Raw genomic sequence first — 14986 nt, forward strand, 5'->3', positions numbered from 1 at the left:
AATCGACTTTAAAACCCAGCTCTTTTTTTTGAGAGAAGTTGATCTGATGTTAATGAACACTCCAAAGTAAACAGTTGCTGTTCTGTTCACTTTTTTAAGAGTAGGACTGTTTTCTGTCTCTAAAATATGCAGTTTCATTAAAGAGAAGATAACTGTCAATAAAAGTAGGGGGAGAGTACACATTCTGATCTGAAATGCTATGTAAGTGGCATACTGTCAGAAGAAAACTGCATCGTCTACTTTAGCTGCATATACTTTGATAGCAGGCTGGAAGCTGATGCTATTTTCTATCAAATAGTATGAGATTTTCAAAAATCAGTTCTACAGCTTATAAGCACTATGGAGGCTTAATTGTTTCCTTATGCTCCATTCTACAAATATACTAAATTTTAACAATTGATTAGCCACCGGTGTGCCGGACTGTTCCTTAACATGGAATGTCTGCTGTGTCTTAATTTTTGCCTTGAACAGGCATTTTCACAGAGCTAACTCATAATATCTCATGGTCTCAGTGCAATCCAACTAATCATTCTGATACTTAGTCCCTTGACTGCCACTTGGAGCTCCTTTGCCAAGGGGTTCCTTGATAACCTCTCAGGGAATATGGCATGTACCTGGACCTGTATAAAATGCCAGTGTGAGACAGCTCACGTGGAATGCCTGAAGGATGTAATAAATATTGCATGCAATGCAAATTTTGTTGACAGATATGTCTGAGGGAGAGTGGAATTCTTATCTAGCTATTTGAATGACTTTGTATGGAAATGAACTACTAGTAGTGCTATAGGAATTGCCACATTGCATCGGACTATCAAGTTTGATTTCTTGCCCTTAGCAATGCCTAATGTTTTATAATCTGGTTCTTCAGGGAATGAAGGACCCTTCTATGAATATGCCCATCTAAGTCACTCAGAGAGAAGGGATACTTGTTCAGAGAACAGAGGTGGATTCCTTGTTGATTTTTATGGAAGCCTTCCCTGAAAGGTGAGATTACAGTATCCTTGAAACACACACATCAACACAGCTACATCAGGTCTATGCACTTTAAGAAAAAAACCCCACAACTCTGCAAATATTTTGTTTACAGTTTTTTTAACTATAGTTTGAAGAACTTTTTACCTGATCCATCTTAAATTTACTCATCTTTATTTTCCCTCTACACCAGATGAAGTAGAGCATAATTTTCTTATCACATTTCATTTTCAAATACAGCTTTTAAAACCCTTTCTTTAAGTTGTTCAATGTGACTAGTGTTTAAAAAGACATATGCATTCTCTTGAGTTTAGCTGGCTTTCCCTTGAGTTTCAGCTGGAGCCCTAGCTATTGGTCAAGGTGGATCGGATTTGTATGGACTGCAACTGGGAGCCTGGACGCACAGAGTAAGCTGTGCTATCTGCAGTCTGATCACGCATAACCAGCGTTTAGACATTTTCTTCTTGTATTTTAAGCTCAGCAAGCGTAGTCTCAATGTAGTTTATCAGTTTACTGATTAGCTCCTCTGCAAAGTGTGAACGTTATGACTAAATGACATGTGAACATCCCCTGTAGGTATCAATGCGAGTTTTGCACAAGTGTTTGCATGCAGTTTTATGATCCACAGTAAACATTAATCACATCCAAGCTTTAAGTTCTCTATTATCCTAGAGAAAGCTGTTCATTTTAAGTATCTTTACCTATAGGGTCTGTAGTCCATTTCATCCAAATTTACATCAAAGCACGCAAGAAGCTATATATAAGAATTAGACTATCAGAATATAGTTTTTTCTTGCGTTTTTCACTAACAGCTGTTTGAAAACAGTAATAGCCAGTGAAAATATGTAAAGACATGTGGAACTTAAGGCCCACTAAATACAATGTTGATAAAATTCATAACAAGATCACTTCCTGTTCAGAAAAGCCAGCCAGCCGCAGAAAAGAGGAAAAGACATAGATATCCAGCCTGGCTTTATTTTCACTTTGTGTGTTTCATCCTCAAGGTTCAGCAGTGTATTTACATTGAAGCTTTATTGGGATCTGTATTATTGAAAGCCTGTCCTGGAGAGAAGCTCACAACACGTTACTGCAGAAATCACCACTGGCAGTGGAAACTTAAATGCAGCTTAATTTCATAAATATAGACAAAACTCAAGGCATCTAGACACTGCAGCAGGGGTAGCTTAAAATAACATACTCACAAACTGCTCAGTTCTGGTAACAACTGATAACCAGCATTAATGCACAACACAGCAAATGAATTATATACATTTATATCCATCCCCTCTCTACAAGGAACCAAAAACATTCTTTCAAAATGTTCTACTGCAATATATGAGACTTGACTAGACATTGGCGCGATGAGATAAGCTATTTAATTGGGGCTTTAGCACACTAGCAACTTATCACAGTATTTGGGATTCGGTGACCAGTGAGTTATTAAAGACTATCTTTCCTGAAGAACTTGAAAATGGCGTGTCCTTTCCACCTTCTTTCCTTTAAGCCTCTTCTTCTGAACATCCTATTTACCCTTTGGAATCTCCTTGTTTTTCTGTGTCCAGTCTCCAAGGGGAAGCTTATCTTGGAGTTGTTCTCCCAGGTTAAATATATTGCCTCCATCTATTTCTCTAGTCAGATGAAAGCCTCTACTTATCTAAAGGGTTTTGAGGCTGTATTAACTTGTGCTTTTTCTCCCTTACAATATGCTTCAGAAGGCAGCTACAATCAGGGAGGCATTGGGAGTTTACTGCTTGAAAGGTCTACAGTGTGGGTCATGCTGCAAAAAAAAAAAAAAAAAAAAAAAGAAAAAGAAGAGTTTCACGTGGATGTCCACAGATTCTGGGAACGTCCCACTTTCCAGATGTGTGTGTTCCAACTTTTCTTATTAAATGATAGGAAAGGTGGAGAGACTCTTATCTTAAAAAAAAATCAGAAGAGCTACAAACTAGTTCTCTCTCCCAATTTTATGTTCTGCACCTGATAGAATGAGGCACTTTGTTACTGCTGCATACTGATTATGGTCCAGTTCACTCAGACTATCTCTGCATTTCCAGAAGTGAAAAAAAATTATCACAATAGAGAAACAGCAGCAGGATACAGCTGAGAGCCATGTCTGCTGTTATATGGTCTTGAAGACGAGGAAGGGTAAAGGAAAGGTTAAAAAAGAGGTTAAGCACTGAATCCCTCCAGTCTGACAAAATAGTCTGAAATACATTGCTTCATTTTCACATGTTTGTGGAGATCGTTGATGCAGTCCTGAGCCTGCAGTTTGACACAACTTGGAATGGGCTAAACTGATAGTGCTTGTAATTTTTTGCTGGTGTTTAATATACATATATTCAATTCCTCCTTTGTGATTACCAAAAATACCAAGCTTTATTTACATTTCCTTTTTGGTTGGTAAGGGGAAGGAGTAGAGGGTGACATGGTTTTAGTATTTAGTTAGCATTTAGTATTTTAATATTGTATACGCTGCATAATGAATATCACTAGGATCGTCTTGATAGAGCTGTAGCTGTCAGTCAGTGGGTGAGGCAATTACTAAGTGAGGGCATAGAAATACTCGTGAATCAAGACTCTGCAATAAGCTGTCACATTTATAGGTAGTAGAGAGAATATATTTCATATTAAAATGTAATTCATTATATTTATGCAGATTTGGAAATTGCTAAACAGCTGGGCAGTCAAGTTACAGGGGTATCTGGGTATCTGCTTGTGCTTTACTTCTGTGGGAGTAGAAGGATTCCTACACCATTCGTTAGCAGAGATGGGTTCTACCAACTGGAATACATAATAGCTTTCCCTTAGGTACTCCCACTAAGCATCTGTTCAGCAGTCACCCTAAAAACCCAGCTCTGAAACGCTATTGCACCATTTATCACTTTTTTTTCCTCTCCACAAATATTTCTCACCCCTGTATTCTTAGAGTCCTGAGTTTATCCCTTTCTGAGGAGTGGGACACGGAGGAGATTATTTTGTTGGCTTCAACTTGTTTTCCCAGAATGCTTGACTTTTACTGACAGTCATTGTATTCCATTCTTTCATCCCACTGGTAGGCTTTCTGTGCCTCAGGATAGTCTTTAAATCAAAGAGCCTGATCTTCTGATGTGCTGATCTCCTACCATTCCACCTGGCTTCAGCTGGCATTATGAGTGCTCAGCACTACTGAAAATTAGCCTCCAAGTGTGTAACTGGCAGCATGTGTTCTTTGTTAGCACCGACTCTGGCTCACTTGTACTCATTTGCTGCTTTAGTAGCTTTGAACTTTCTTAGGTCACTGAATCACAATTTATTTCCTATTGGAGTTTGTGGGAAAAGCTTTGTCTGGTGAGAGATAAAGGGAAACAATATATTGGGTTTGACTTGCTATTTGTTTTACCCTTCCCTTCCTGTCACTCTCCAAGTTAGTGACCCGAAGGGTAGAGGTAAAGCATTACACAGAAGAAGCCAAATATTTTGTTTTAAACTCTGTTTCCATGATACAATGAGTTGCTCACCGTTGGTATTTGTACAGGCTTCTTGAATTTGAATTCAGAGGACTATTTGGGTTTGAAATTTTCATCCTGTGTTTTCCCTACATAATTTTCCTAACATGTGTCCAGTTAGCCAGATCACCACCACGTATGACCTGTAACCTAAAGCTGACCAGGACACTTGCTAAATCATATTGGCTTAATTGTGTAACTGCTTATATGAACAAAGATCAATGACATTCTGGACAGGCCTAGCATGTCAAGACCATCTCTGCAGTTCTGTGGTCTACATAGTGCTGTTAAGTGAGCTGAAAACTCTCTCTAGGTGTGACCTTCCTGAGCCAGATATGCAAGATTCATAGGAAAGCTACCAGCTTGCTTTGAGAAATTTCTTCTTTGCCATTTAAGACAGTGAACTTCTGCCTCTAATCAGGCTTGTAACTGGATGTAGCCGAGGGTGCTGGCTGCGGCTATCTGTGCTTGTTCCTAGAGGCCAACATATCTCAGAAAGCTGGGAATTCAATGCAGTGACTAGTGCTAAGGGATAAAAGGGGATCCTACCCAACGTCCGAAGATGATGCTGATGAGAGCAGAAGGGCACTCAGGCATTATGATTTTATGAGGATTTTTTGGAACGCTGTGAATTCAGCATGAGGAGGAATATTAATGGGTACAGCTTACCACAACATCCTTCTGGGACACATGAGAGGTGCCCATCAAATTGACCCAGGACAGACAGCTTGCTGATCTCCGAATAGATCTTTTTAATACAGCACTAAGCCAGCTGTCCAGCAGATTATTTCCTTTGGAGCAACCTGTACACCCAATGGTAGAATTGGCATGGCAAAAATTCTCCCTCATCTGTGCTTTCAGGTAATCATTAAGTTGATAATTAAGAATATAAAAGGCAGGAATATAGCAGTGCATTACGAGCCTTCCTAAGATTCTTGTGAGCAAAGGTGTCTCTTGAGGTATGCCAGCTAGCATGTTTGTCTGCCTGTCTCATCTATATTCCCTTGTAATCCAGCACCATTTTTTCTGCAGGAGTTATTTGTTTTGGCATGCTACATAACTGCAGTATTTCAATCACATAGCATAGAGGATGGAAAATAATGGGATTTTATATTCTTTCAATAAGGTGTTACGGAAACTGGAAGACCACAAAGAAACAGCAGTCAGGCAAACTGTCTGTACCTATATAAAAGAGATGTTGTGATGCACAATTGCTGTAATGATTGCCTGCTTAGTATACGCTAACATAATTCATCCTCACAGCTTTGTATTGAGATGAAGGCAGGTTAAATACATTGCAAACATTGCTCAGAGAGAGAGATGGCACTATAGTCCTCTAGCTGTGACTGCCAGTAAGGTCAAACTGTGCGTGTAGAAGCTGGGAAAAAAACAACCTTTAATTGCTGTCTTATCCTTTGTATTTATCTATTTCAGCTGACAGCAGTGCCTTCTAACCGAACCAAGGTAATTTCAGAATGGAATAAAACCAGCATAAACACAAGTGAATACATAAGAGGTGGGTTGAGGTTCCTACATCACAGAAATATATTAGAAAAAAAAATAATGCTCTGTTTATTCCCTCTTTTATTCCTCAAAACATCCTTTATCTGCAACAGAAGAGGTTTCCATTGAAAGAAAAAGCTACAGAACACTCAAGTCACAATCTAAAATCAATGCATCAAGTACAGTGGTCAGACTGTTTCTTGTCCTCCATGACTGTTTGTGGTGGTAACGATAAAAAAAACTTGGCGCTTCCAGAGCAATTGATATCATTAAGGTGCTATAAAAACAATTAATTAAGCTTCCCCAGGAAAAACATCTTTGTGTCTTTTGCCTCCCACATCTTTCCCTTTTGCAGTCAAGTTTTCAGCCCTGCAGATCTGGGAGACAGCTTGTATGAAAGAAGTTGGGAGAGATTCTCTTATGTAGCAGGTACAACAGGCAGAGAAGGCAAAAAAAGTCTTTATGTTAATTTTGCTTATATTTTGGCTATTGAATGGATGAAAATATGGTAAGTTAGGGGCCACTTTGGTGTATGGCTGACTCCATAGTGATTTTCTGTGGGTGGCTTTGTGGTTAAAAGCAGCATTCAGCTCTACAAATGCAGCCCCAGGTGTGCCAGCCCTGACTAGCGCCTGACCCTGTGTGTCAGGAACTGGGTAGCTTGTTTAATCTGTCCTAGATGACTCATTTATAGAGAACATTTTCCTCCTATGTGGTTGAAGCTCCTCTAACATCTCAGACCAACTCTCACTGGAATTGGTAGATGATAGATTGCATAGAATCAAGGCCTAGAGCCACAGAGATAGTTAGATGTCTGACTCTGGTTGTCATAAATGAGTTATATGCCTAAAAACCTGGTCCTTAAAATTCTTAAATGTGTACAGCTGTTGTAGAATTTGTAAACCTCCCACAGATTCTAAAGAAGTGAACAGGTAGGACATTGGCTTTGGCAAAATAGCTGCGGAACAGAAGCTCTGGCCAAACTAGTCACAGCTGTCTTGTGATTACTCAGGAAAGGGCGGGGTGGTTTCTTTACTACTAAATGCTTAACAAGCAAGTTGACCTCTATGGCCAAAACAGCTTTCACCCAGGTGAGAGAGCTGCTTCCTAAATGAACAGCTTTTCACTCGGGGTTTACACTAAGGAGAATAAGTTGAGAGTTTGTCTGACGTTGGGGAAGTGTGGAAGGAGTATGATGTGCTCATTAAGGTTAGTTCACAAATGAAGCTGTATTGGTGAGATGTTACTAGTAGTGTTTCTGTTCTCAAAATATTGTGTGTGTAGTGCTGGCTTTTTAATGTCAGAAGTATCAGAATATCTTTACTTTTGTGGGATTGGCTGTTTTTAAAGCAGGCTTAATGCTCGTGATATCTGTATGTTCAGGGTAGTAAATGTATGGTGTATTTGTTTCCTTTTTTGGAATGATTATTTTTCTTCATACTTAATAGAAATCCTTTCTCTTTGTTTTAAATTATTGAACTAATGTGGACCTTGAAGTGTTATGAGAATTAGTTTAAATATTTGTATAGGGCTTGCTTTGAAGGTGTAGAATACTATTTGAGTGCGAAGATTTAAATGTGGGCTGTGAAGAAAGTGCTGCTGATTGAATTTTCAGAGACAGCATGTTAGATAACACTGAGTTTGTTATTTAAAGGTAAAATGAAAGCCATGGAAAACTCTTTCAAAGTATTAACAGTAGAGAAAAATTCTTAATGACTCTGTAGAAAATAATATGCCTCTTTGTTTTATGGATACCTAAAAACCTTTAGGGCTTGATATGTGTTTGTAGACTTAATATGTTAAGGGATTGTGATGGGACCGGCAGTTAAAGCCCATCATTTGGCCTGGGACTATATCTTGTGTCACTACTGATGCTAGGAATAATTGATACTTCATAGTATTTTTTATTGTTTTAAATTTTGTTGCATATGCACAAAAGAAACAGAACAAACAAAAAAACCTTTTACTATGTGCACTACGTCCCAGAGGACAAGGAAATACAGATGGGCAGACCTTAGATGGAAAGGTTATAATTTTTCATCTGAAAGAAATACTGTTCTATAGCATTCTATAGCATAGATATGAACAGGTTAAAGCATTCCCCTAATTGTTAAGACTCCAGAAAAGCATCACAACTTAATTCCAGTTTTCTTCAAGGGGGAATACAAGCGTATAGATTTTGGTGTTGTATTCTAAGCAGCAGGCACAAAACCCATCCTGTGAATTTCCTTTCTTTAATAAATAATTACATGGAAATTTAATAGTATGTGTGCATAAGGATAGATGTGTTTCTAGTTTTTCCTCTTTAAACAGTGACCATCAAAGTCTGCCTGAAAAATAGTATTGATTACTCTTTTGCAGAACGTGCAATAAACATTTAAAATGTTTCCTCTGTTAGCTTCTCATGCAGACACATTTCAGAAGGTTAAAACCTTTAAGTATGAAATGCCTTCTTCTGACCTGAGTGGGGTTTCTTTTCTGTTTGCCTGTTTTCTCCCCTAAGAACAGAGACTATTTCAGACTAATCTGAAATGAGTTTTTGTGTTCCCCAAGCAAACTGCAAAATTAATTATTTGCATAGCCCTAGTCTTAATGCGTATCATCTGCTATTGTGTATTCTCAGGAAGACAGTATGCCTCTGATGTGCTGGCACACTTTCAAGCAACCTAAGTGATAGCTTAAATCAGTTTGATTTTGCGATTTACTATTTCAACATAAAGATGGGAAGAGAATCTATTTTCTATTTGTTTGAGCAAGAAGCTTTGTTTTGCATAACAGTATTTTACTATGCTTCATCTGACATAGAATAATTCTTGAAACGCATTCTGAGTAGGATGCTGTAAGGGTGTTCTAAAAGAAAGGGAAAAATATGTTTTCAAAGGGACAAGCACTTCTAAAGAGAATGAAAGGCCAATGAATAGGTGGTTAGGATTTCTGTCTCCTTTTCCTTTACCTTTCCCAAGAGACTTTTACAAATGTATTTTGATAAAATATAGTTATCTGCACTGTGAAACACAGAATGCCCGTGCCTTGCCAAAAATGTGATGTCATAGTACAGAAGCTGTCAATAACAAGATGTGTTTTCTATTCTGGAGGACTCCTTAAATCATAAAATGGAGTGAAAATTTAAATTTTTGATTCAGTGCAGGCCTAGGCATAACTTAAGCACTCTTTTTGCTGATTAGCTGGAGAAACAGATGCATCATGTGAGAGAACTTGTAACTGAGGTGAGTGTTGCTGCATGTAAACATCCAGGAATGGCTAGCACTGGGGAGAAAGCATTATACTGGCTAGCAAAGCCGTGTGTCAAAATAAGAACAACTATATAGAGCATGTAAATATTTTGTACTTGGTAAGCTAATTTTTGCTGTCTATGATATAATGGATATTTTCCCTACCCGTTGGGGATTCAGACTCCCCTGTATTTTCACTGCAGGGTTTCAGTTTGAAGTTGAGTCAACATTGGTGATCTAACTTGCTGTGCTCTGCATCTGGCAGGTATTCACACCCTTTATGAGGCTTTGGCAGGGGGTATCTGGAAAAGGTGGTCAGCGTTAGAAGTCCATTTTATGTACTGCCAAGAAACTAGTTCAGGAGCTGGTTGAAACAGGCTGCTCCATGGCCTGGAGCAATGACAGGAGAGTACCATTGTGGTTGATGGGCAACAGTGCAATTGTTTGTTTTCCAGGGTCTTGCCTGCCGTTGATTACGTTAGTATGTGAGTGCTTCCCAAATGTTAAGTGACTTTTTATGCAACATGCGTTGCTTTGCCAGCTGGAGGCAACAATAAAAGCTCCTATTGGAAGCACTTGCAGGAGGAGTAGAACACTGTCCAAGCTTCATTGATGCGTGTGGGTGACTTTTACACACATCCTAGTTTAGCTTTTCAGAGTAAAGCAGGTAAGCTTCAAACTCGCTTGATAATTCAAAAAAGTCTGTAGAAACACCTAACCATTTTAATACGAAGAGGAGGTGAATTTTGATTTCTTCTGTTCATTTGCCTATTCTGATTCAAGCCATTGTTACTTTGGAAACATTGTGTTGTCTGAGGACCAGTAGACAACACCATACCACTAAATTTCTGCAGGTGAATGTTAGCTATTTGTATTTACATTGGTATGTTTAGGTAATTACCTAGCCCTGTATGCAGGCACATCAGTTTGTAGACTCACTTGTACAAATATTTTTGTTCTGGTACATGTCAAAAAAAAAAATGCATTGAGACTGGTATGTTGAGAGTTAAATGTATGTAATAGAACAGACGTTTAATGGCAGGACTGAGAAAGGATTTCACAATAAATCATCTTATCTCCTAGGCTGTACAGGGGAAAGTGAACTGATGAATAGTGACAGCCAGGAGCCAGCCTTGGTTTGATTTGAAACTGAGAGACTTTAGTATAAAGGAGAATGTTACAGGTGTACACCCATATGGAATGCAATGCAACTGTTTGTAATCCTGGGTATGAAGTACTCTATAAATTGCTGTAGTGATGGATGGCCATAAGCTTAAAAAGAAGGCATTAAGGTAAAAGTCAAATCAAGTTGGTAACAGTTTGTATAGGCTACGGAGATGATCAGCCTTCAACTCCAGAGTCTTAGCTGAAAGTGCTGATACAGAGCCATGGGGACCTTGAGGGTACACAGAGTAGCTGGCAATCCATGCAGAGGGACCTGGTTGGGCTGTACACTAGGCAGTTCACGTAACTGATGACAATGTAGTGAAAATGAGCATTTGTATTCCTATGTTACCTGTGGCCCCAGCCAACATGAGCAGGGGCTTCTCGACAACACGTGGCTACCTTCATTGGTCTCCACTGATAGCCTTGGCCCACAGTGGCCAAGTTCATTCAGCATGTGAGATGGAGGATGCCTCCACCCAGGAATACCTTAAAGCAAGGGTTGGTTTTATGTCCTTTTTGAAGGATTGAATAAAGGTCTCCTATTCCCTAGCAGATGTTCTGTAGCTGGTAATTATGTAGGAAGTAGGCAGCAATACTTCTCCTTCCCATGTTTTTAATGAAATGGATTCTTTTACATGAAAAGTTGTAAGTAACTGTTCTTGGCAGAGGGGTGCTGGATTTGGAGTGGTGGAGAGATGTTCTGTAACTACAGAAAGTGTTTGTATGAGATCTTCAAAGACATGGCTTAAGAAGTTTCGTAGGAAGCAAAAGGCATTATTTTAGCTAGGAGGAGTGGACTTATTTAAGAAGTACAATGGAAGCACATTGATTCCTCCAATAATCACTGCCCCCTTCCACCTTCATTCTGGAGACTCACATCAGTCAATTCAAGGCATCTCATCCTCTCAAAACAGCAAGAAAACATGTAATGGATTTGAAATATGACTAAGAAATTCAGTAGTAGGAGAAGAGAAAGTGCTAGTATTCAGTCTGAGGCTTTGCTTTCAGGCAAGGGTCACTTGATTACTGAGGAGCATATATAGAAATAAATTATGTTAAACCTTTCCCTATGAGTCTGAGTGTTAAGCTGGGGGAAAGGGATTCTGGAAGTAATTCAATTAGTTATATAAGCGTACGTGACTATTTATGCCTTTCCTACAGGCAGTATGCTGTAAATGGAGTCCAGCATGGCTCAAAGGCTTGTTTGTGTTTGTTTTGCTTTCATCAGCTTGTAAGGGTCACTTGTGCTGGATGGGAACTCATAGATTCAGAGAGGAATCACATGGAGGGTCTCTGGCAAGCAATGGGAAGACACACATGGCAAATTTGAAAATGTTCATCATCAACAGTATTTCTGATCTGTTTCTGAAGAGAGCAGGAGTCTTCAACTGACTTCAAATTTCACTCAGCAGGGTGTGTGAGGGACAGCAATGGGGGAAACAGAGACAGTATTCTTCTCAAAAAGCATTCCCAGGGAAGATGACAAAAAGTTAATTACTTCCAAAGAACAACAATTCCAGTGAAGTAATTCACTCTTCTCCAAGGGATTACCTATAGGTATGTTATGACCTGCTGCCATCTCAGGACTGTGGGTGATGGTAGGTATAAAATCCAAATGACACAATAGATCAACTTAAGAGAATTTTGAAAAATGAATTGGAAAACATATGGAGACAATATGAATGTCTCCTAGTATGCGGAGCCAGGCTAGAGCATTACAAAGGCTTGGTACCTCTTTCCTGCTTATCTTGCACTGTGTTTGGCTATTCACAGGCAATAGTATTGCCATGTTTTGTATCCCCCCGCAACTCTGCGGAAAAGGCAGTCATCCTTCAGAAAATGAAGGATTCAATTTGAAGCATGACTCTAACCATTGAAGGTTTATCTTTTTATTTTAAGCATATCCTTTTTTCTGTGGTTTATCTCCTAATAACTCTGAATACCGTAGTGGACAATATCATCTGTTTCCAGCTGTAAGAACAGAAGTGGGAAATTCAGATAGACAAGCCCATTCCATTATTTCATTCCAATGGGAAATAGTTAATAACATGGACTGCCTCTTGGTCCATGTTTGATGTGCTACTGGCATTTGCTCTGGCGTGTCTGATATCTATTTTTCTTTTATTCCTTCCTCTTGAGACTGATTTCAAAGTAAGACAAGACAGGCCTAGGTGATCCTGCTTACCTCGGTGTGTTTTGCTTTATGATCTTCTAGCTATATAACATAACTCAGTCCACACCATTGAATGCCTATAATTTTTTTTAATAAAAAATAAATTGGTTGGGCCACAGGTAATATAGGAATACAAGTGCAATGTCCGATTTAATTATTATTGTTTTCTAGATTTTCTTTTGAACTATTTGAAAATGCATAACTTGTTTGGATAAATCAGGCTGATTTAGCATCTGTGCTATCAGAGTGCTGCACTTAAGACTAGTAGAAAGGAAAGGAGAGCAGCAAGGTTACAAAGGCCAAGTTAGAAAGCTTTGACTTGGAAAAGTAATTCAATCTTCTCACCCGGAGCGTCTCTGTTAAGTACAAGGTAGGAACTGCACTGTTGTAGTTCTGAATTGTATTCAAGAACTGCAGTGAGCTGTTGTACCCAACCAAATACCATGAAGGGGAAGGGAGGTCAGTGTGTGTGCTTGGGTGCCCCTTGAATTTGTCACTTTAGAAGTGTACGTTCTCTGAATACCACTGCATGCATGCTTCCAAGCAAAAGTCTTCTGTGGGATTTGGAGGGCTTGATGCTAACAAGCTTATTCTCCGATCTTATTTTATGTTTCATTGCCCTTTGCTGAAATCTTGACCGAAATGTACTACTTCTTTTCCATGACAGTGGTTTGCCTTTGAACACAGAAGAGGAAGGCCATGGCTACAGGAATTTAGGTTAGAGCACTCTCTCTAAAAGCGCAGCATAACCCCATCACAAACAATCTGCCTGAGAGGTCATTAATGCCAGACTAGTATTGGTCTTGTGCTCCGTTATTGGTAGAGTGCTGGTTGACTACAAATTCTGCTTATTATATTTTCAGGGAGTTTCTTTTCTCGTACTTCCCAATACAAAAAAATCTAAATGTTCACTATTTACGTTCTTACTTCATTAGATAACTAAGCCATTAAAGTCAGCGAGAAAAATACTGTAAAATAATTTTGAAAGGAAATGTGAGGAAATTGAAACATGTTCGCAGCCACAGAAAAGCAGCTAATAATATGAGGATTTTATATACGTACACCCACAGAGATACATACTTATGTACCCGCACTAGTGGATAACTTTGTTGTAGATCATTTAATAAGCTCAACTCTTTCGGGCCCTGCTCTACACCTGGGTTGCAATGTTCATATAGGAATATCTGATGTGAAATTTGCCAATCCAAGGTGAAGAAAGAAACCCTTCTTGCTTGTCATGACGTGCATGTAGTAATATTTCTGTTATGTGACTCTCATCTCTATTTAAAATTTCAAGTCATTTTTCATTTGAAAAAATAAAAGGCTTATAGCATCTCTTCTCCCACAGTTCTCTTACTGTTTGCAGAACAACACTGTTTGCAGTGTTGGGTAAATGCACATGTCAAAACTTCCAGAGCTTTGTTTAGTATATCTGCCATGTACTGTGTTGCACAACATAGCCATAGCAGCCTGGTCAGCCTCTGGTCAGGAGTCCCTGCCCTGTGCTTCAAATATTTCATAGCAGACGAAAAGCCTATTATAATGCCACTTCATTTTTATTTTGTAATTATTGTCCTGGCTCTTTCCGGATGACAGATGGGATTTTAACTGTGATTGTGTTACCGTTTCTTTTTTGTTCTCTTAAATCCGTACACCAAAATTTTATTTTGCGTGATGCTGAGTCTCATGAGGTAGATCACCATCTTGGTGATGTTGCTGTGATCCCTATATCCCTACTATAAGCTTAATAGTAAAATGTGTTCTGCTTATTTTTGAAGGTGAACAAGGAGACATAAGTGTTGGCTGATAATGGTGTACTAGAGCTGAGAATAACTGACATCCAGGCTAGTGTACTTTTTTTTTTCTTTGTAATTTACACTGTCCCAGTGGTTTAACAATCGTGCCAGCATTTATCTTGGCTGGATGACTTTGCTTCCTTCTCTTGCATGACGCTGGGAAAACCTTTGTAGTTATTATATCACATTCCCTGATGCTTTCATGTCTATTTTACATCCAATTTTCTATCTGTCTGCTAAGGTCATGTCTTGGTCCTAATCTGAGCATTTAATATATTTTGCTGGCTTGCACTGTGTGCTCTTGCCTTACATGCAGAATGTCATCTATTGAATTATTGCGCGACTCCTTTATATGGCACTCTTTCTCCCCTTATCACCTGTAGCTCAGATGACCCTTTACTCAGAACACTTTCCATTATCACAGTTCTCGCCATAAGTCCAAGTGCTACCATGCATTTTGGTTTTCTTCCTATTCTACGTTGTATTTGCTATCCGTTTTTTTTTCCCTCTTCATTTGTGTTCTTGCTATGGTTTGTCATATTTGGTAAACTAATTTTCTGCTCTATTTATGATCTTTACTTGGGATGTGAGCTTTGCTTATTTCTTGATTAAAAACTTTTGTGGTCATTCTAAGGATTCCTGTCACTTTAAGCAACT

Source organism: Chroicocephalus ridibundus, chromosome 8 (genome assembly GCF_963924245.1).
Source record: "Chroicocephalus ridibundus chromosome 8, bChrRid1.1, whole genome shotgun sequence".
Classification (NCBI taxonomy): Eukaryota; Metazoa; Chordata; class Aves; order Charadriiformes; family Laridae; genus Chroicocephalus; species Chroicocephalus ridibundus.